Below are 23067 nucleotides of genomic sequence, written 5' to 3'. Positions count from 1 at the left end.
GCGTAACCACTTCACCCGGACATGGCATGTTGGCTTGTGGGGCCCTCGTGCGCCCCACGGCCTTCGCCCGAAATTTCCAGGTCTTGTTTTGGTCTAGAAAAAATCATCAAAAAATTTCATGGTATTTGGACCCCGTTTGGTACTATAAACCTGAAAAGCCAAAGATATACAGAAAACAACAACTCACACTTCGCATTAGGTTAATAGGTCAGTGCTAAAAAATAATATGGATCAATAAATAAATGTCCCAAATGTATCCTAGAATGATTATATTATAGCATGGAACAATAGAAAATTATAGATACGTTGGAGACGTATCACCGTGTAATTAAGCTGGCATGCATTGCATAACATAGTGCATCCGTTCATCGTCTCGGTCGAGAGAATGATGCCATCGAGAGAATTAAAAATGAGAGATGACTACTCAATTTTGTATGCACGGGGCATGAATCTGCCGCATGAGGCCTCATTGTGGTAGACATGATGCACTAGAGGTGGAGGTCGGGGTGTCGTCATAGCAGCCGGTGGAGTCAATGTCGTGCTTGTCACATACCATCTCCCAAAATTTGGAGCCGATGTGGTTACCACACTCGCCGCCCTGGATATGATGGATTGTAACCCGTCCCTCATATTGCGACGACCCTGCATATGGAGACCCCTGGCTTCTCGAAGGCAGCCTTGTGGGCTTGTGGCAGCAGACGTTCGTCCACGCCGCCCTATGTGACTACCCCATCGCACATAATAGGAGATCGAGGGAAACTACCATAGATTTGCGTACGTGAGTTGCCTTGAACGGGAGGAGGTGGGATAGTTCGGGTGCATTTGACAGAGAGATGGGTGATGGTGACTTCGGTGTCCGGGCCAGCCTCCCGAGACACGAATATGTGGTGGTGCTTGGGTGAGACAATGTAGTAGAGGAGGCGGCGGAGGGTGAGGCTGGGTATTTGGAGGGTCCGTTCATTGCCTTTTCTCCACCACTTTTTTTTATCTCAGGGTGGAGAATCTCTCCCTAATAATAAAGCACGGATCGCTTCTGTCGTCCGTCGTGGCCATTTTGCAAAAAAGTCCTTGTCTTTTGAAGTAATTAACCCGCAATCCTTCTGCAAGTCAGATCGAACCATTTTTCATGTTTTACGCAAAACCCCCTATGTTTTATCTGAATTAGCCCGCGGTCCCATACACACGTTGTCAGGCACGGGTAACCATTGCCTCAGCCCGTCGTTGGTTAGGATCGAACAAAAAGAAAAAGGTTTTGTCAATACATAGTCCCACATCGTTTTTTATACACAATCCCACCGGTTCAAATATGTTTGTGAGTTCAAAACAACAAGTAGCCTAAAAGGGGTTGGTCAAAGAAGGAATTAATGGGGGACATGCCCTTGAACTAATTATAAACAGCCGCAGTTCTGAGATCCATGGGTGGCGCCATTGTTGTGGTGGAGCTGCCGCTGACTATTTGCGAGAGAATAGAGAGGGTGAGAAGAGATAGAGCAGACCGGGGAGACGCAAAGGGAGGAGATGGCTCACCGGCGTGGGTCTTGCTGCAGGTCGCAGTCCTCTCCCGACGTGGTTGGAGGAAGCACAGAGGCAGCGGGCGCACGGATGTGATTTTTGGGGGGAGCTGTAGTCCGGCTGCTAGAGACCCGGAGTGCAGGGGTCGCCACCACCCTCATGGCTGCTCCAAGTGAGGTGAAGAGAGAAAAAAAGGGATTTTGCTTTGGCTAGAAACGAGTGCTGCTCTCTGTCAAAGACCGACGAGGAAGTTCAGAGGGGCGTGGTGGCTATTTGGCCTTATGGCGCCTCCATGGCAAGCAGTGGAGCCGAATGGGGGCACACGAAGAGGCATAGGGCGCAGCAGAAAAGGAGGGAGTGGTGGACGACAATGGCTTGTGCTCACCGGCAACGGGTCCAGCCAGAACGCGCAGGTGCTGGCTGGCTAGAAAAACACAGCAGCCGCCTTGCCCCCGGCCTGATCCATCGCCGGAGGCCACCACGGCAGGCCGCCGCCCCGCGACGCACGTGCAGATCGGGGTTGGAGGTGAGGCTGCTGTCTGGATCCAGGAGCACAGGGCCCATGACTGGGCGGACGGCCAGATCGGGCAACGCGAGAGGAGTGCTCGAGGACGCCATGGTCCTCTCTAGGGTTCCTCGCTGACATGGCATGTTGCGCTAGCTGGCTAGCCATGAGCGGCCACATCTTGGGTGGATGGAGAAGAGGATAAGATAAGCGCGTAAGAGGAATTTGTGGATACAAAGCACGCAGGTGGAAGGTGCCCTTTTTAAATAAAATTGTTCTAGAAGCTACTAACCGTGGTAGCACCGATTGCAAATATTTTATTTGCAAAAATGTAATTACTTGATGTTGTTTGTTGTTACATTCTCGCCTATAATAATTGTAATATTGGAAATGTTTTAGGAAGAAAATATTTGGGGCTCATTGGTACTTATTGACCAACAAAATATTCCTTAACTCCAGATGTTGATGATGTCGTTGATGAGATCGAGAGGAGAGAGGGAGGGATGAACAGTAGAGATAGTGTGACATCGTGCATCTTGTTTCCGTCATGTTTCCCCTGCACGGCACCTGGGACGGGGAGCACTACCCTCCATTGTAATTTCTTAACTTCTCGGGCATCGTAATTTTGAAGTGGAAAGTATAAATATGAAGAAATATTAATAGGGTTGTAGATATATGAATTAATATATGATGTATTTAATGTAGTTAAAGTTATGCGTGTGATGCACAATTACTTTCTCACGAAGGAGTATCTGTTGTTCTATCGGTTCGATAAATTTTAGATTTATGTAATTATATTACATAAGGGTTGTCTGTCACATCCCTAACCCTTAACCAAGATAGCATTGTGCTCATGTCTTCTTTGCATTTGCATCTAAGAAGTTTCAACAAAAACAACAAAGTGGCAAAGGAAAAACTCAAAACCCTAGCCACCATTTCAATTAAAGGAAATTTCAACTAGTTCAAAATCAATGAACCCAAAATGGCCTCAAGAAATGTTCAAACTTTCTGATAAATCATGAAAGTAAATGAGAATTGGAGAAAACTATTTTCTTGACACTTTAAGCATTTTAAATAAATGCAAAAGCCACTGGTTTCAAATTTAAAAATTTGAAATTAGAAACTATAATTTTCCAAAAATGTTGAAAGTCTTGGAAATGAGTGGGGATATTATAACAATTATTTCAGGAGGTCAAAATTAGTTTTTACCTTTTGTTTTGGAGCTGAAATAATTAGCAAAGCACTAAATAGCAAAACAGAAAAAGCCAAAAAAGAGAAAATGGGAAAAGCTTACCTCACGCCCAAGCCAGGCCCAGCCCATCTCGCCGCTCGTCCCCTTCCCTGCGCCAGTAGGCAGCAGGAGGTGGCCGCCGCCTCCTCCGGCACGGCCACGCACCTGCGTGCCTGCCTGGCCGCCGGTTCGCGCTGGCGACGACGGGGATAAGCTCCCCAGAGCCTCCCCTATCCATTCCCCGCCTCGGTTCTCCTCCTCCGCCCGGATCCCCTCCTTCTCCCTGCTGCCGCCATTAGAGCCGAGCTCGAGCTCGAGCTGGCCGTGCCCCTGGCCATAGGATCCCCTCCGCGAGCACGCCATTAGCTCCGCCTCGTCGCCCTGGTCATTCCTGCAGAAGCCGAAGCTTCCTCGCTCCCTGCAACGCCCGCAACGCCGTCGTCTTCTTCCTCCGGCCGCCGGACATCTCCCGTCGATTCGTCGCCCCCAGGCCTTCCCCGAGCCGTCTGAGCTCTTCTCTGCACTCCCTGTGAGCATGCGGTGGTTTTCCCTAAGTTTTCCCGTCGATCCCCTCCTCTAGCCCTAGTTTCACCGGAGCCCGACGAGCACCGCCGCTGCCGCTCGTCGCCGGTAGCCCTCCGATGTCCAGCTCGTCCTTCCGAGAGCACCAGCAGCTCCAGGACGACGCGTAGATGCCGTAGCAGCTAAAAACTGAGCGTGGATCCCTCTGATTCAAAGCCCCCGACGATGCCCGAGCTTCGGCCGCCGCTCCGGCTCGTCGCCGACGCCTCTTCCGGCGACCCTAGCCTCCCCAGATGGTCCTGCCAGATCGGCCACTTCGCGGGCTTGCTGTAGCTGCTAACCGCGTGCGTTTTCGTGCTGTGTAGCACCGTCTAGGTCGCCTCCGGCGAGCCCTCCGCCGCGGGTCTGGTCGCCGGCGACCACCCTCCGGTGGCCGTCGACGTGGCCGACCATTAGGGCCTAATCGCCCTCCCCTGAGTCGCTGCCAGAGGGCCCCACGCCTGGTCAAACCCCAATTAGGGGCTGGTCAGCACGGGATTAGTCCCAGAGAGGCTGACCAGTGGGGCCCCCCTGTCAGGTTTGACCTGCATAGGCCGGCTGACCTGCTGACGTCAGCCTGATGCAATAAATGGAATTTCCAGTATAAAAATAATTCAGGAAATTGCTAAAAATTGCAAAAATCATAGAAATTAATCTGTAACTCCAATGAAAATAATTTATATATGAAAAAGTATCAAAAAAATTCAAGGATTCTGATTATGCTATTTTCAACTATGTTTGAAAAAGTTACAGAACCCTAAATTGTGAAATAAGGAATAATTCAATTCTTTTAATCACTTTATAAATGGAATTTGCAAAAATATCCAAATTTCATTATAAATACAATGATCACACACTGCCCTAGGGGTAAATCAGTACCATAACATGACATTTCATGCATGTTAACATTAGGTTGATCTGAGCATCAGGTCGAATCAATTAAACCGGTATCCGGGAATACCCGTTTGAATTGCTATTCGAATGTGATTCAAATCATCTCTAAACCTAAAACATCTTGATTATAATAACTTATCACCTGCATTCTCATGCCATGCTCATGCATCATTTTGATTACATATGATTGTTATTGAATGTTGCCATTCCTTTCGGTAGGCTCCGCACCCCCGGATTCCACCGAATATCCGTCCGACGGATATCGTTCCTCCTCTGAGCAACAAGGCAAGCAACCCTTTTGATCATTCCGATAACACCTATGTTCTTGCTCCTGCACCTATTTAATGCATTAGGATCAAATGCTTCAGCTGCTTTTGCCACGATAGTTGGACCCACTTCCTTTGCATGACTTAACCTTGTCACAGTAAATAGCCGAACCTTGCAACCTAGCATACCTGGTAGTTGCTTGAGTTATGATGTGCCTTATCCTGCTATGCATGCTATGCTTAGAGTTGTGTATGGTCTGTCATCTGGGAGATGAACAGAAATGTGGAATGTGTTCGGTGAGCAAAGGTCGTGTGTTGAACTTGATTTGGTAAAGGTACCGGTGAAAGGCTGTGTAGGAGTACATGGCGGGTTGTTTCATTGGAACCGTCCTTAGGAACTGAGTTCCGTATATGTAATCCAAGACTAGATACTACCACATGCTGGGCCCTGAAATATGACCCCGCTCGGCTTATTAATCGCTTAGTACTCGGTCGAGGAGTTGCAAGTAGTTTCTGGTGTTTATAGTAATGCTGGAGGCCGTGCATGGTGCTGACCTGAGAGGTGGACCGTGATGCGGTAGGAAGTGGCACGGTGTACCAGGTGGCACCCGGATGGTGGGCTTGGGAACCCTGCGCACATCGTTTGAGGCCATGGCGGAAACCTCGACCGGACTTCCGTACGGGTTACTCTCAGATAGGCGATAAACCTGGACTAGGTACTAGTGTGATTAACGGTCGTGGCCGACTCCCTCGCTGGGCTTCCGCTTGAAGGTTTCCGAGGTGCATGACGTGCACATGGCGATAAGTGGCGGGAGCGTGTGTGACAAAGTACACCCCTGCAGGGTTATGATCTATTCGAATAGCCGCGTCCGCGGATATGGACTACTTGGAGACATATGTTGTTCATAGATAACTTCAATGGCTACTCATAAAATTGTCAAGATAAGCGTGAGTGTCGTGGACGGCATTTCCGTATGGAGACGGAATGATTCCACGATAGTGTATTGTTGTGGTGTTAGTGGACTCGTGTGCGAGAAATCAAGTTGTCAAAACTAATTTCAAAAAGCAAGTTGTCTAGCCACGAGTCAAATGCTGGCTTTCCGCATGAAACCCCACAATACCTTCTTGATACCTTGCATGAGTAGTTAGTCATCCTAAAGTCTTGCTGAGTACCTTCGTCCTCATGTTTGCTTAATAAATGTTGCAAAGGTTGCCAATGACCCTAATGGAGGGTTCTTCGTAGACATCGACGACGACGAGTAGCTGGTGTCCCAGCTAAGATCTGGCCCTACGTCGGCTCTGTAGTATTAGTCAGGCCATGTGCCTTCTAGTTGCTCTGTCTGTACCGAGACAGTTTATAACTCTTCCGCTGGCTTGTATTGTGTGACTGATATTATGGGTCGTGAGACCCTTAATGTGTAATAATATGTGTGTGGCTCTTCCGAGCCTCTTAAATAAAGCTTGTATGTTTATGGTTATGTTGTGATGCCATCGATGTATCTATACATATCGGTATGCCATGCGTACGTGTGTCTTACTTGATATGTATGGGGTTCGAATACCTAGTCGTGAACTTTAGTAGCACTCCTTACAAGGAAATGCCCCTTTGTGATCCAACGAGCCTTGGTAGTTCGCTACTGCTCCGGACACATTGGTTGACCGGCATGTGTCCTTCTTAGCTGCTGTGTCTGTCCCCATTGGGGAAATGTCATGCGACGTAATGGAGTCCTTGTAGCTTGCTACGACTCGTCTACGTTCGTTGATGACCGACACCTGCTTTGTTGGGTCATGTATGTCTGTCCTTGTGCGGAACTGCCACTTTGGTTTATGACTAGACATGTCGATCCGGGTTCTTTGACATTGGAATGCTAGCGACACTATCGCATACGTGAGTCAAAAGACGCAAACGGTCCCGGCTAAGGTAAGGCTGCAACCGTGGAGTTAACCGTGCGTGAGACCACAAAGGGATGCGATGTGTTACAGGCTGGATTCCTATGGCTTAGGATCGGGGTCCCGACAGCGTTGGTATCAGAGCCTGACTGTCTGTAGGATTACTAAGCCAAACTGGTCGAAGTTGAGTCTAGAATTGCTTTAGTTATATATAAGGGAATTGTTTGTGGAAGGGAACGTAAGATTCTTGTTCTCTTCTCAAGTTATTCTATTCTGGTCATCCTCGTCTTTTCTGCGGGAATTAAGGACTAGATTTATCACCTTCTCCTAGGCTCGTGTTTCCGATCGGTAGATTATAGGACTACGGGTCGAGAGATATTGGGTTTCTTTTATTCCTGGGAAGCAGGAAGTAAGTTTGATGATCAGAGAGTTGAACTTGATAGTTGAGTGGTGACGCTATTTCATTTTGGGTTGTCTCAAAATTTGTTTTGAGCACTTACAACCGTTATGCTGCCCAATTTTTCATTCAGAGCTCTAATGCTTTTGCATTACTCTCTATTTACAGATGCTTGGCCGTCCTTCTCGTCAGGTGGTACGTTTGACCAGGTGCATTGATGTACCGGGTCATACGGCCATGCTGGTCAGGGTGATGTCGGTGTGCGGTTACCGCTGGTACCCCGAGTACACGGTAGAGGAACAGTACCGAGACTTCAACCAGAGCGAGTACATCTGCACTGTTAGGGTATTTCCAGATTACCCTGGAGCGGAGAAGCCAATCCATTGGTCCTATGGGTTGGGAGTCACTGTTGACATGGCAGTACAAGATGCTGCCTATTCAATGCTGACTATCATGAGAGCGAGACATGCACTGCTGCAGAATTCAGAGTTCTGCTATGTTCCGGCCTCTCAGTCTGGTGAAGAGGGATACCTCAGTGGAGTCTATTTTGATTCTTCTATGGAGGACCCACTTCTGCAGTCCACTGTTGAGATGCTAGAGAACAGAGACAAGGATGCTCGTGCTCTCTGCATGGAGCTTTATGCTACCCATGCCCGTCTGTGGACAGCTTTGACGCAGCTGGCACCGGTAGTCCAGACAAGGTATGGAGAGATGGAGATGCTGAACCCTGTTAGGACCCATCTTCCGGCTCACGTTGACTGGCCAGCTATAGGAGGAGTCACACCTCTTCGGGGACCCCTCTTACCACCAGTCAGGGGACCAAGGCCACATCCGTGTCCTTATGGATCCCAGGGATCTCAGGCTGGAGTGTTTCCTGATCCACAGGTTGAGCTTCCGGGTCATGGAGGTAACCTCTATGAGATGTTCTATGCGGATGCCTGAGCTATGAGCGGAAGGATAGTATGGTAGTAGCCGTATGTTCACAGTCCTGCGTGACTTGTGTAGTATGGTAGTAATGTGAAACGAATTCCGGAGGCCTAGATAAATAATGTATAGGAAGCTTGTAAGCCTCTGATGAGTAGTTCCACCATTTCAGTAGTTTGCTCTTCGAGTAAGTTTGTACTGAACTATGTAAGGGTGTGTATGAACCATGGTGTATATATAGTAGTTGCTTGTTACCATGTTGTTCGGATATTCATTTCTGCATTCCGTGTGTTCAGTACATTCTTAATCCATAGCTAGTATTGATATGATATTGGTCTAAGCTATGAGTTTGTTTGTCAGGATGGTGTTCACCAGGTCGAACCGTGCCCCTGCTCATGAGCAAGGTGAGGGTAGTCAAGCGTCGCAGGAAGACCTGCCTCACCCACCTTCTCTGGTAGAAGTGATGCTTGAGGCAGAAAGAAACAAAAGGAAGACCAACCGACTGCTAGAGCGTATTGAGCAGAATACGGCTCGACAGCCTAGGAATGCTACAGTGTCCCTCAATGACTTTGTGAAGCTGAATCCTCCAAAGTTTCATCATTCCGTCGATCCCCTCGACGCTGATGACTGGTTGTGCAGCATTTCACGCAAGATTCGCTCTGCGAATGTGTCTGAGGCCGACAAGGTGACCTTTGCGGCGTATTTCCTGGAGGGACCCGCCAATCTATGGTGGGAGAATTTTGAAGCTATGCGTCCCGCTGAACCAGTGGCCACATGGGCAGACTTCAGTACTGCTTTCCGTCTGCACCATATTCCAGAGGGCCTGATGGACAGAAAGAGAGAGGAGTTCTGTGCCTTCACTCAGGGCAAGTTGTCTGTGGATGCCTATAGCCGCGAGTTCGGTAACCTTGCCCGCTATGCAACAGAGGAGGTGTCTACTGACGCCTAGAAGCAAGCAAGATTCCGTAAGGGTCTGAGCCCTGAGCTCCGTCGTGATCTGCGCCTCCATGAATGTGCAAGTTTTCAAGCCCTGGTCAACAAAGCGATCAGTGCGGAGACTGGTCATACTGACTTCGAAGCCACAAGGAAGCACTCCCGTGACTTTGGCTCGTCTTCTGGTTCCGTGTTTCCAAAATGCAGGCTATGGGTTCCAAACAGTTCTCTGCCGCCAAGATACACTCCAAGGCCATCCTGCGTGGCGCCTCAGACGAATCAGGCCAACCCTCCAGCAAAAGCTTATGGTGGTCCAGCTAGCAATGCTGCACCACGTGCCAACCAGGTGATATGCTACAAGTGTGGAGAACCAGGGCATTATTCCCGTGAGTGTCCTCAGAATGTGGGTGCCAAGCAACCCGGAAAGTCCGTCGGGCAAGCCAAGTCGGGCAAAGCGTTTTATGTGAAGCCAACTCCTGCACGTGGCCGTGTGAACTATGTGTCAACAGAAGAAGCTGCAGAGGATCCCGACGTCATGTTGGGTACGCTTCTTGTTAATCATCACCCAGCGTCCGTTCTCTTTGACACTGGGTCTTCTCATTCCTTCATTTCAGAAAGTTATGCACAGTTGCATAACATGTCATTTTGTGATATGCCAATCCCATTGGTTGTCCAAACCCCTGGTAGTAAATGGCAAACCTCTAGGATAAACTATGACAATGAAATTCTAGTAGACAGGCTAGTTTTTCTAGCCTCATTGATAGCATTGAAATCTTCGGATATTAATATCATCTTGGGCATAGACTGGATGTCAGCTCACTATGCCAAGATTGATACTCAATCTAGAAATGTCGAGCTTACCCATCCCTCGGGTGAGATAGTAAATGTCTCTACTCGAGTTGCCAAATGCCAGCTCTACTCCTTAAATGCCAACCCTCTTCTGGAACTTGAAGACATTCCGGTAGTCCGTGACTTCCCGGATGTTTTTCCAGAGGAACTGCCAGGAATTCCACCTGACACAGATGTAGAGTTTGTGATAGATCTTGTTCCGGGAACTGTCCCAATAGCCAGGAGACCTTATAAGATGGCACCCCTAGAGCTAGCCGAACTTAAAAAGCAATTAGATGAGGCCTTGAACAAGGGTTTCATTCGTCCTAGCTCTTCTCCTTGGGCTTGTCCCGTCCTCTTCGTCAAGAAGAAAGACAGAACGGATCGGATGGTTGTAGATTACCGACCAGTTAACCTGGTCACCATAAAGAACAAGTATCCGCTCCCCAGGATCAACGATCTGTACGATCAGCTCGCTGGATCCTCAGTCTTCTCCAAAATGGATTTGAGGTTGGGATACCATCAAATCAAGATTAAGAACGGGGACATTCCAAAAACGGCCTTTGTTACTCGTTATGGCCAATATGAGTACACCGTTATGTCCTTCGGTTTAACCAATGCCCCAGCCACCTTCTCTCGACTGATGAATTCAATCTTTATGGAGTATTTGGATAAATTCGTCGTAGTATACCTCGATGATATTCTCATCTACTCCAAGAATGAACAAGAACATGTCGAGCATCTAAGGCTGGTATTAATGAAACTTCGAGAGCATCGCCTTTATGCCAAATTTTCAAAATGTGAATTCTGGTTACCAGAAGTGACCTATCTAGGCCACTTAATCTCTGGTAAGGGTATTGTTGTCAATCCCGAGAGAGTTCAAGCTGTCCTTGATTGGACTCAACCTGAATCGGTTAAGCAAGTTAGGAGTTTTCTTAGTCTAGCGAGCTATTGTCGCCGCTTCGTCTAGAATTTTTCCAAGGTTGCAAAGCCTCTAACTGAACTCCTCAAGAAGGATAAAAAGTTCGAGTGGACACCACAGTGTGAGTTTAGTTTTCAGGAACTGAAAAGACGCCTGACTTCCGCACCTGTGTTGCTACCACCAGATTTTTCTAAGGACTTTGTTATCTATTGCGACGCCTCGCGACAAGGATTAGGTTGCATTCTCATGCAAGATCGTCATGTGATCGCATACGCATCTCGACAGTTGCGTCCACATGAGAATAGTTATCCCACACATGACCTTGAGCTTGCAGCTGTGGTCCATGCACTAAAAACCTGGCGACATTACCTTCTGGGTAATCATTGCGAAATATTCACTGATCACCAAAGTCTGAAGTATATCTTCGCCCAGCCAGATTTGAATCTCAGGCAAAGACGGTGGGTTGAGTTGATCTCGGATTACGACTTAGGGATAACTTACACCCCGGGGAAGGCCAATGTTATGGCCGATGCACTAAGTCGTAAATCTTATTGTAACAATTTGATGCTACAACAAGGTCAACCACATCTCCATGAGGACTTTCGGAAGTTGAATCTTCATATTGTTCCTCAAGGATTCCTTTCTACCCTGGTGGCGAAGCCTACTCTTAAGGATCAAATTATAACTGGCCAAAAGCGTGACAAGGGTATATCACGGATCAGGGAGAATATTTTTAGCGGAAACGCTAAAGAATTTTCCATGAATGATCAAGGTGTTGTGTTCTTCCAGAATCGTTTAGTGGTTCCTAAGAACCCACATCTAAGGCAGTTAACCCTTAAGGAGGCTCATGATTCTCCTCTCACCATTCATCCCGGTAGTACTAAGATGTATCAGGACCTACGCCAGAGGTTCTGGTGGACTAGGATGAAGAGAGAAATTGCTAAGTTCGTGGCTAACTGCGACGTTTGTCGTCGAGTTAAGGCAGAACATCAAAGGCCTGCTGGCACCCTTCAACCTCTAGCTATTCCTGAATGGAAATGGGATAAAGTTAGCATGGATTTCATTACCGGATTTCCCAAGACCAAGAAAGGAAATAATGCTATCTTTGTGGTCATTGACCGTATTTCCAAAGTGGCTCATTTTCTTCCTGTTCGTGAGAGTATAACAGCTAGCCAGCTAGCAGAGTTATATATCTCTCGAATAGTGTCTCTTCATGGTGTTCCCCTGGAAATTAACTCGGACCGTGGAAGTATCTTTACTTCTCGTTTCTGGGAAATTTTTCAGAATGCCATGGGGACTCACTTATCTTTTAGCACTGATTTCCATCCCCAATCAAGTGGTGAAGTAGAAAGAGTGAATCAAATTCTAGAAGATATGCTCCGAGCTTGTGTTATATCGTTCGGTATGAATTGGGAGAAGTGTCTTCCATTCGCCGAATTCGCTTATAACAATAGTTATCAATCAAGCTTGGGCAAAGCCCCTTTTGAAGTTCTCTATGGACGAAGATGTCGAACCCCTCTTAATTGGTCAGAAACCGGAGAGAGGCAACTCTTTGGCCCGGATATGATCCAGGATGCAGAAGAGCAGGTTCGCATTATTCGTGAAAAGTTGAAAACAGCCCAGTCTCGTCAAAAGAGCCAATATGATCGTCATCATAAGGCTGTGACCTTTGAAGTTGACGAGAAGGCTTTCCTTCGGGTTACACCTTTGAAGGGTACCCATCGTTTTGGTATCAAGGGCAAGTTGGCTCCTCGTTACATTGGACCTTTCCGCATTCTTGCCAAACGAGGAGAAGTTGCCTACCAGTTGGAACTTCCTCCGCATCTTTCCAAGGTTCATGATGTTTTCCACGTCTCGCAACTCAGGCGTTGCTTTTCAGATCCTATCCGTGAAGTGGACCACGAAATGCTTGATCTCCAAGATAACCTTTCTTACCGAGAATACCCCGTGTGTATTCTTGATCAAGCCGAGCGTACCACTCGACGTCGAAACCTCAAGTTTCTTAAAGTTCAATGGTCAAATCATTCTGGAAAGGAGGCAACTTGGGAAAGAGAGGATCGTCTCCGACTCGAATATCCGGCGTTATTCCCGACGACTTCTAAATCTCGGGACGAGATTCTTTTGAGTGGGGGTGAGTTGTCACATCCCTAACCCTTAAGCAAGATAGCATTGTGCTCATGTCTTCTTTGCATTTGCATCTAAGAAGTTTCAACAAAAAAAACAAAGTGGCAAAGGAAAAAACTCAAAACCCTAGCCACCATTTCAATTAAAGGAAATTTCAACTAGTTCAAAATCAATGAACCCAAAATGGCCTCAAGAAATGTTCAAACTTTCTGATAAATCATGAAAGTAAATGAGCATTGGAGAAAACTATTTTCTTGACACTTTAAGCATTTTAAATAAATGCAAAAGCCACTGGTTTCAAATTTAAAAATTTGAAATCAGAAACTATAATTTTCCAAAATTATTGAAAGTCTTGGAAATGAGTGGGGATATTATAACAAATATTTCAGGAGGTCAAAATCAGTTTTTACCTTTTGTTTTGGAGCTGAAATAATTAGCAAAGCAATAAATAGCAAAACAGAAAAACCAAAAAACAAAGAGGAAATGGGAAAAGCTTACCTGACGCCCAAGCCAGGCCCAGCCCATCTCGCCGCTCGTCCCCTTCCCCGCGCCAGTAGGCAGCAGGAGGTGGCCGCCGCCTCCTCCGGCAGGGCCACGCACCTGCGTGCCTGCCTGACCGCCGGTTCGCGCTCGCGACGACGGGGATAAGCTCCCCAGAGCCTCCCCTATCCATTCCCCGCCTCGGTTCTCCTCCTCCGCCCGGATCCCCTCCTTCTCCCCGCTGCCGCCATTAGAGCCGAGCTCGAGCTCGAGCTGGCCGTGCCCCTGGCCATAGGATCCCCTCCGCGAGCACGCCATTAGCTCCGCCTCGTCGCCCTGGTCATTCCTGCAGAAGCCGAAGCTTCCTCGCGCCCTGCAACGCCCGCAACGTCGTCGTCTTCTTCCTCCGGCCGCCGGACATCTCCCGTCGATTCGCCGCCCCGAGGCCTTCCCCGAGTCGTCTGAGCTCTTCTGTGCACTCCCTGTGAGCATGCGGTGGTTTTCCCTAAGTTTTCCCCGTCGATCCCCTCCTCTAGCCCTAGTTTCACCGGAGCCCAACGAGCACCGCCGCTGCCGCTCGTCGCCGGTAGCCCTCCGATGTCCAGCTCGTCCTCCCGAGAGCACCAGCAGCTCCAGGACGACGCGTAGATGCCGTAGCAGCTAAGAGCTAAGCGTGGATCCCTCTGATTCAAAGCCCCCGACGACGCCCGAGCTTCGGCCGCCGCTCCGGCTAGTCGCCGACGCCTCTTCCGGCGACCCTAGCCTCCCCAGATGGTCCTGCCAGATCGGCCACTTCGCGGGCTTGCTGTAGCTGCCAACCGCGTGCCTTTTCATGCTGTGCAGCGCCGTCTAGGTCGCCTCCGGCGAGCCCTCTGCCGCGGGTTTGTTCGCCGGCGACCACCCTCCGGTGGCCGTCGACGTGGCCGACCATTAGGGCCTAATCGCCCTCCCCTGAGTCGCTGCCAGAGGGCCCCACGCCTGGTCAAACCCCAACTAGGGGCTGGTCAGCGCGGGATTAGTCCCAGAGAGGCTGACCAGTGGGGCCCCCATGTCAGGTTTGACCTGCACAGGTCGGCTGACCTGCTGACGTCAGCCTGATGCAATAAATGGAATTTCCAGTATAAAAATAATTCAGGAAATTGCTAAAAATTGCAAAAATCATAGAAATTAATCTGTAACTCCAATGAAAATAATTTATATATGAAAAACTATCAGAAAAATTCAAGGATTCTGATTATGGTATTCTCAACTATGTTTGAAAAAGTTACAGAACCCTAAATTGTGAAATAAGAAATAATTCAATTCTTTTAATCACTTTATAAATGGAATTTGCAAAAATATCCAAATTTCATTATAAATACAATGATCACACACTGCCCTAGGGGTAAATCAGTACCATAACATGACATTTCATGCATGTTAACATTAGGTTGATCTGAGCATCAGGTCGAATCAATTAAACCGGTATCCGGGAATACCCGTTTGAATTGCTATTCGAATGTGATTCAAATCAACTCTAAACCTAAAACATCTTGATTATAATAACTTATCACCTGCATTCTCATGCCATGCTCATGCATCATTTTGATTGCATCTGATTGTTATTGAATGTTGCCATTCATTTCGGTAGGCTCCGCACCCCCGGATTCCACCGAATATCCGTCCGACGGATATCGTTCCTCCTCTGAGGAACAAGGCAAGCAACCCTTTTGATCATCCCGATAACACCTATGTTCTTGCTCCTGCACCTATTTAATGCATTAGGATCAAATGCTTCAACTGCTTTTGCCACGATAGTTGGACCCACTTCCTTTACATGACTTAACCTTGTCACAGTAAATAGCCGAACCTTGCAACCGAGCATACCTGGTAGTTGCTTGAGCTATGATGTGCCTTATCCTGCTATGCATGCTATGCTTAGAGTTGTGTATGGTCTGTCATCTAGGAGATGAGCAGAAATGTGGAATGTGTTCGGTGAGCAAAGGTCGTGTGTTGAACTTGATTTGGTAAAGGTACCGGTGAAAGGCTGTGTAGGAGTACATGGCGGGTTGTTTCATTGGAACCGTCCTTAGGAACTGAGTTCCGTGTACGTAATCCAAGACTAGATACTACCACATGCTGGGCCCTGAAATATGACCCCGCTCGGCCTATTAATCGTGTAGTACTCGGTCCAGGAGTTGCAAGTAGTTTCTGGTGTTTATAGTAATGCTGGAGGCCGTGCATGGTGCTGACCTGAGAGGTGGACCGTGATGCGGTAGGCAGTGGCACGGTGTACCAAGTGGCACCCGGATGGTGGGCTTGGGAACCCTGCGCACATCGTTTGAGGCCGTGGCGGAAACCTCGGCCGGACTTCCGTACGGGTTACTCTCAGATAGGCGATAAACCTGGACTAGGTACTAGTGTGATTAACGGTCGTGGCCGACTCCCTCGCTGGGCTTCCGCTTGAAGGTTGCCGAGGTGCATGACGTGCACATGGCGATAAGTGGCGGGAGCGTGTGTGACGAAGTACACCCCTGCAGGGTTATGATCTATTCGAATAGCCGCGTCCGCGGATATGGACTACTTGGAGACATATGTTGTTCATAGATAACTTCAATGGCTACTCATAAAATTGTCAAGATAAGCGTGAGTGTCGTGGACGGCATTTCCGTATGGAGATGGAATGATTCCACGATAGTGTATTGTTGTGGTGTTAGTGGACTCGTGTGCGAGAAATCAAGTTGTCAAAACTAATTTCAAAAAGCAAGTTGTCTAGCCACGAGTCAAATGCTGGCTTTCCGCATGAAACCCCACAATACCTTCTTGATACCTTGCATGAGTAGTTAGTCATCCTAAAGTCTTGCTGAGTACCTTCGTACTCATGTTTGCTTAATAAATGTTGCAGAGGTTGCTAATGACCCTAATGGAGGGTTCTTCGTAGACATCGACGACGACGAGTAGCTGGTGTCCCAGCTACGATCTGGCCCTACGTCGGCTCTGTAGTATAGTCAGGCCATGTGCCTTCTAGTTGCTCTGTCTGTACCCAGACAGTTTATAACTCTTCCGCTGGCTTGTATTGTGTGACTGATATTATGGGTCGTGAGACCCTTAATGTGTAATAATATGTGTGTGGCTCTTCCGAGCCTCTTAAATAAAGCTTGTATGTTTATGGTTATGTTGTGATGCCATCGATGTATCTATACATATCGGTATGCCATGCGTACGTGTGTCTTACTTGATATGTATGGGGTTCGAATACCTAGTCGTGGACTTTAGTAGCACTCCTTACAAGGAAATGCCCCTTTGTGATCCAACGAGCCTTGGTAGTTCGCTACTGCTCCGGACACATTGGTTGACCGGCATGTGTCCTTCTTAGCTGCTGTGTCTGTCCCCATTGGGGAAATGTCACGCGACGTAATGGAGTCCTTGTAGCTTGCTACGACCCGTCTACGTTCGTTGATGACCCACACCTGCTTTGTTGGGTCATGTATGCCTGTCCTTGTGCGGAACTCCCACTTTGGTTTATGACTAGACATGTCGATCCGGGTTCTTTGACATTGGAATGCTACCGACACTATCGCATACGTGAGTCAAAAGACGCAAACGGTCCCGGCTAAGGTAAGGCTGCAACCGTGGAGTTAACCGTGCGTGAGACCACAAAGGGATGCGATGTGTTACAGGCTGGATTCCTATGGCTTAGGATCGGGGTCCCGACAGATAGCCACCAAAAATACTCAGCCATTCACCCACAAAATTCTGTGTCCAAAGCCTAAACATCAAAATTGGTGCCACCAACAATTCCACTCGGCCCTACCGATTTTACCACTAACACAACCTATGCCAAACCCTAGAATTTTGGTACCACCAAATTTCACTTTGGTGCCACCGAAAATCAGTGACCAACTTTTCGGTCGGTCGATTTCAAGTATCAGAATTTCCAAGTTTTGAAATCGGTCTCACCGAGATTTGGAAACTGCCATAGGTAACCATATCGGTACCATCGAGATTTGTTATATCGGTCTCACTGAGAATTCAGAAGTTGCCACATTCAGTGCAACCCGGTACCACCGATATTCATGTCGGTGTCACCGAATTGGGCAATAATTTTGTAACAGTTGGATTTTTGGAGATGCCTATATATACCCCTCCACCACCTCTCAGTTGCAGAGGAAGCACTAAGAACACACACGCACTTGCCATATCCATTCTTGTAAGATAGAGCCACCTACTCATGTGTTGAGATCAAGATATTCCAATCCATCCATTAGAAACTTGATCTCTAGCCTCCCCAAGTTGCTTTCCACAAAATCAATCTCTTCTACCCATGCCAACTCCGTGAGAGCGTGATTGAGTGTTGAGGAGACTATCTTTTGAAGCACAAGAGCAAGGAGTTCATCGTTCTACCGCATCTATTACCTTTCGGAGGGTGGTGCCTCCTAGATTGGTTAGGTGTTGCTTGGGAGCCTCCTACTTCGTGTTGTGGAGTTGAACCAAGAAGTTTGTAAGGTCAAGGAGATCGCCTACTTCGTGAAGATCTACCCCGAGCGAGGCTAGTCCTGTGTGGACGTAAGCCATGGTGGAGTAGAAAAGGCCGCTTCTTCGTGGACCCCTTGTGGGTGGAGCCCTCCATGGACCCTCGTAGCCGTTACCCTCCGTGGGTTGAAGTCTCCACTAATGTGGACGTACGGTGGCACCACCTGTCGGAACCACGCCAAAAAGCACCGTGTGAACCTTTGCGTTTGAACTTCCTATCCCTACCCTCTACTTACATTTGCATGTATTTACTTTCTGCTGCAATACTCTCAGATATGCATGTGTAGGGCGTGCTTGACTTACTACAACTGCTAAAAATGGCCCACAACTAAAATTGGGAAGAGGCTAGGTTTTTATTGGTCAAGTAATCTAATCACCCACCGCCCCTCTAGACATACTTCGGATCCTACAACCTATCACAAAAATTTGATCTAGGCGGACCCCTCAAACGGGCCTTAAATGGTCGGGCTGATCAGCACCCTTCATATCCAACTCAAATATGGGATGGATATGGGGGATCCCTAGCGTGCCCGGGTACGCCCGCCTGGCCCGCACTGCCATGCACTGGCCTGCATCGACCTCACATATATTCGTCACCATCCGCTCGCCGGACCAAACCCTAGACACTTCACTCCACTTCCCTCCACTCCCATTCACCACCCAAGTTCACCTCTCACGATCTCCCACCTTCTCCAGGATAGCGGGCAGCAGATCCGAGTCCTTCACCTCCAGACCTGTCGACCACGAGCTCATCCCATGCATCCCCTATGAGGAGATGGATGTATGGCTTGCAATCCGTCGCTCCCGGGAGGTAGACGCTATTCGGCAGTGTGGGGAATCGTAGCATCAGGAATCCATTGCTCAGCTCAGCCAGTGCCTGGATCCGACGTCGCTACCTCACCATAGGTGGTGCGGTCCATCTAGCGTCCGAACACCATGACGGACGCGCAACTCCTCTGTTTGTGCGCCGAGGAAGCACCTTGGGCGTCCTCGAATGCTAACATGGCGTGGCATGCCCACCGTGTGACGCATCGGGTGCAGGAGGCGGCACAGGCCCTAGCGATGATGGGCATTGGAGAGGTGGAGTTGTACTCTCCCGCACCCCAAATAATGCATGGGTGGAGGCACCGCAACCATGTCATGGTCGACATCGCCTCCTCCTAGGAAGGATTCGTCATTGATTTGACGTCCGCCGGCACCATCCGGGTCACGAGCTCCGACGAGGAAGAGTAGGGCATGGGATACGGCAGGAGCTCGACTCCCGTGAGCTGGCTAGTGTTCCATGTCGTACTCAACCTCACCGGCGACCATACCGACAGTGTGAGGGGCTCAACCGGCCGCCGGACATGGGCACGACGGAGCCGGACAAGCTCCTCTTAGTATTAGATTTAAGTTGCATGTAATAATATGGATTTGATATTTCTAATTTGAGGTGTCTGTTTGAAGAATGCATTATTTGATGTGTGACCAGTCAGTGTCGGCGAACGTGCCCGGACGTGTTCGCGGGCGTTTGAGGGGCCGGATTTGCAAATTGCGGCTATAGATGCTCTAAGAGGAGGCCCCCTATCTTAAAGGTACAAAATCTTCTCACCATTGTCCTAATATTTTCATTTTTTTCAAATCTCTACATTTTCAAGCATACAACACATATTAACAAAAAACTTGAAGAATAATATGCACAAAATTGAAATACATAAGAGGTGTAATGTTCTCAAACATAACCATTCAAATATAACATATAGTACAAATGAATTAAGAATTGAAATGCACGTGATAAAAGCACAATAATTAAGTTCTATGGAGGCGCTAATGATGCTTAGTAAGATCTTCTTGATGTGTTGAGAGAGATGAGGTGGCGGTGTACAAGCCTACCGAAAGTATAAACCCTTGTTGATGCTTGATCTCTTGATTATTTGAATGAAAAGCTTAATTGCATTACACGAAGACAAATCATTTGTCATATTTGGGTATGTGAAAAAAACAATCAGTGAAGTTTCTCCCTCCCTCCTGGATTATAGGACTGGTGAGCCACATATGAGGGTTCCTTTTCTCTACTCCTAAATGCTCAGTTGGTGAATTGCATTCACGTTTTTCTTTCGCCCCCCCCCACTTTCACATGGTTTTTTTATATCTCCTCCCACCATCCCTCCCACCCGGTTCATTGGTTTATTTTTCTTTCCATTCTTTATTATAAATTAGGACTTTTCTAATATATAAAAAATCATGGATCTAATTTTCTTAAGTTATCCAAATCAATCAATATCACTAATTATCAAAACAATCGTGTGCCGGTTTTTATTTCCAAATCAATTAACTATCACTACTTACCAAAACAAATCACAACTTACCAAATCAAATCACTACTAGAATTCCACAATCAATTTCTATTGGGAGTTGCCTAAAGGGGAGTTGGTATTGTGGAACCCGCCTTATTTTCGTTCGTCTTTTTTTCTTTCCACTTGCCTTCACCACCATACCTTACCACCGATTTGTTTTGATAGAAACTGACTAGCAAAAGAGCCCGTGCGTTGCAACGGGTAATAAATCTGAAACTTCATTTGGTATTCGAGAGTTTACATGTCATGACGAATAATAAGATTTTCAATTAAATTGATTGTAAGACTCATAAAAATCCACTTTATAATGATCTCATTGTATTCCAAAACCTTGTTATCTGGTTCTCTGCTAATAAAACCAACTTCCTCAAAGTTTCTATAACGAAATTGAATTATTTGTAATAAGTTGTCGATATTAGATAATGTCGGGACCCCGATCCTAAGCCATAGGAATCCAGCCTGTAACACATCGCATCCCTTTGTGGTCTCACGCACGGTTAACTCCACGGCTGCAGCCTTACCTTAGCCGGGACCTTTTGCATCTTTTGACTCACGTATGCGATAGTGTCGATAGCATTCCGGTGTCAAAGAACCCGGATCGACATGTCTAGTCATAAACCAAAGTGGCAGTTCCGCACAAGGACAGGCATACATGACCCAACAAAGCAGGTGTCGGTCATCAACGAACGTAGACGAGTCGTAGCAAGCTACAAGGACTCCATTACGTCGCGTGACATTTCCCCAAAGGGGACAGACACAGCAGCTAAGAAGGACACATGCCGGTCAACCAATGTGTCCGGAGCAGTAGCAAACTACCAAGGCTCGTTGGATCACAAAGGGGCATTTCCTTGTAAGGAGTGCTACTAAAGTTCACGACTAGGTATTCGAACCCCATACATATCAAGTAAGACACACGTACGCATGGCATACCGATATGTATAGATACATCGATGGCATCACAACATAACCATAAACATACAAGCTTTATTTAAGAGGCTCGGAAGAGCCACACACATATTATTACACATTAAGGGTCTCACGACCCATAATAGCAGTCATACAATACAAGCCAGCGGAAGAGTTATAGGCTGTCTGGGTACAGACAGAGCAACTAGAAGGCACATGGCCTGACTATACTACAGAGCCGACGTAGGGCCAGATCGTAGCTGGGACACCAGCTACTCGTCGTCGTCGATGTCTACGAAGAACCCTCCATTAGGGTCATTAGCAACCTCTGCAACATTTATTAAGCAAACATGAGTACGAAGGTACTCAGCAAGACTTTAGGATGACTAACTACTCATGCAAGGTATCAAGAAGGTATTGTGGGGTTTCATGTGGAAAGCCAGCATTTGACTCGTGGCTAGACAACTTGCTTTTTGAAATTAGTTTTGACAACTTGATTTCTCGCACACGAGTCCACTAACACCACAACAATACACTATCGTGGAATCATTCCGTCTCCATACGGAAATGCCGTCCACGACACTCACGCTTATCTTGACAATTTTATGAGTAGCCATTGAAGTTATCTATGAACAACATATGTCTCCAAGTAGTCCATATCCGCGGACGCGGCTATTCGAATAGATCATAACCCTGCAGGGGTGTACTTCGTCACACACGCTCCCGCCACTTATCGCCATGTGCACGTCATGCACCTCGGCAACCTTCAAGCGGAAGCCCAGCGAGGGAGTCGGCCACGACCGTTAATCACACTAGTACCTAGTCCAGGTTTATCGCCTATCTGAGAGTAACCCGTACGGAAGTCCGGCCGAGGTTTCCGCCACGGCCTCAAACGATGTGCGCAGGGTTCCCAAGCCCACCATCCGGGTGCCACCTGGTACACCGTGCCACTGCCTACCGCATCACGGTCCACCTCTCAGGTCAGCACCATGCACGGCCTCCAGCATTACTATAAACACCAGAAACTACTTGCAACTCCTGGACCGAGTACTAAGCGATTAATAAGCCGAGCGGTGTCATATTTCAGGGCCCAGCATGTGGTAGTATCTAGTCTTGGATTACATATACGGAACTCAGTTCCTAAGGACGGTTCCAATGAAACAACCCGCCATGTACTCCTACACAGCCTTTCACCGGTACCTTTACCAAATCAAGTTCAACACACGACCTTTGCTCACCGAACACATTCCACATTTCTGTTCATCTCCCACATGACAGACCATACACAACTCTAAGCATAGCATGCATAGCAGGATAAGGCACATCATAGCTCAAGAAACTACCAGGTATGCTAGGTTGCAAGGTTCGGTTATTTACTGTGACAAGGTTAAGTCATGCAAAGGAAGTGGGTCCAACTATCGTGGAAAAAGCAGCTGAAGCATTTGATCCTAATGCATTAAATAGGTGCAGGAGCAAGAACATAGGTGTTATCGGAATGATCAAAAGGGTTGCTTGCCTTGTTGCTCAGAGGAGGAACGATATCCGTCGGACGGATATTCGGTGGAATCCGGCGGTGCGGAGTCTACCGAAATGAATGGCAACATTCAATAACAATCATATGCAATCAAAATGATGCATGAGCATGGCATGAGAATGCAGGTGATAAGTTATTATAATCAAGATGTTTTAGGTTTAGAGTTGATTTGAATCACATTCGAATAGCAATTCAAACGGGTATTCCCGGATACCGGTTTAATTGATTCGACCTGATGCTCAGATCAACCTAATGTTAACATGCATGAAATGTCATGTTATGGTACTGATTTACCCCTAGGGCAGTGTGTGA

This window comes from Hordeum vulgare, chromosome 5H (genome assembly GCF_904849725.1).
Source record: "Hordeum vulgare subsp. vulgare chromosome 5H, MorexV3_pseudomolecules_assembly, whole genome shotgun sequence".
NCBI classification, from domain to species: domain Eukaryota; kingdom Viridiplantae; phylum Streptophyta; class Magnoliopsida; order Poales; family Poaceae; genus Hordeum; species Hordeum vulgare.
Note: the sequence above shows the minus strand (reverse complement) of the source record.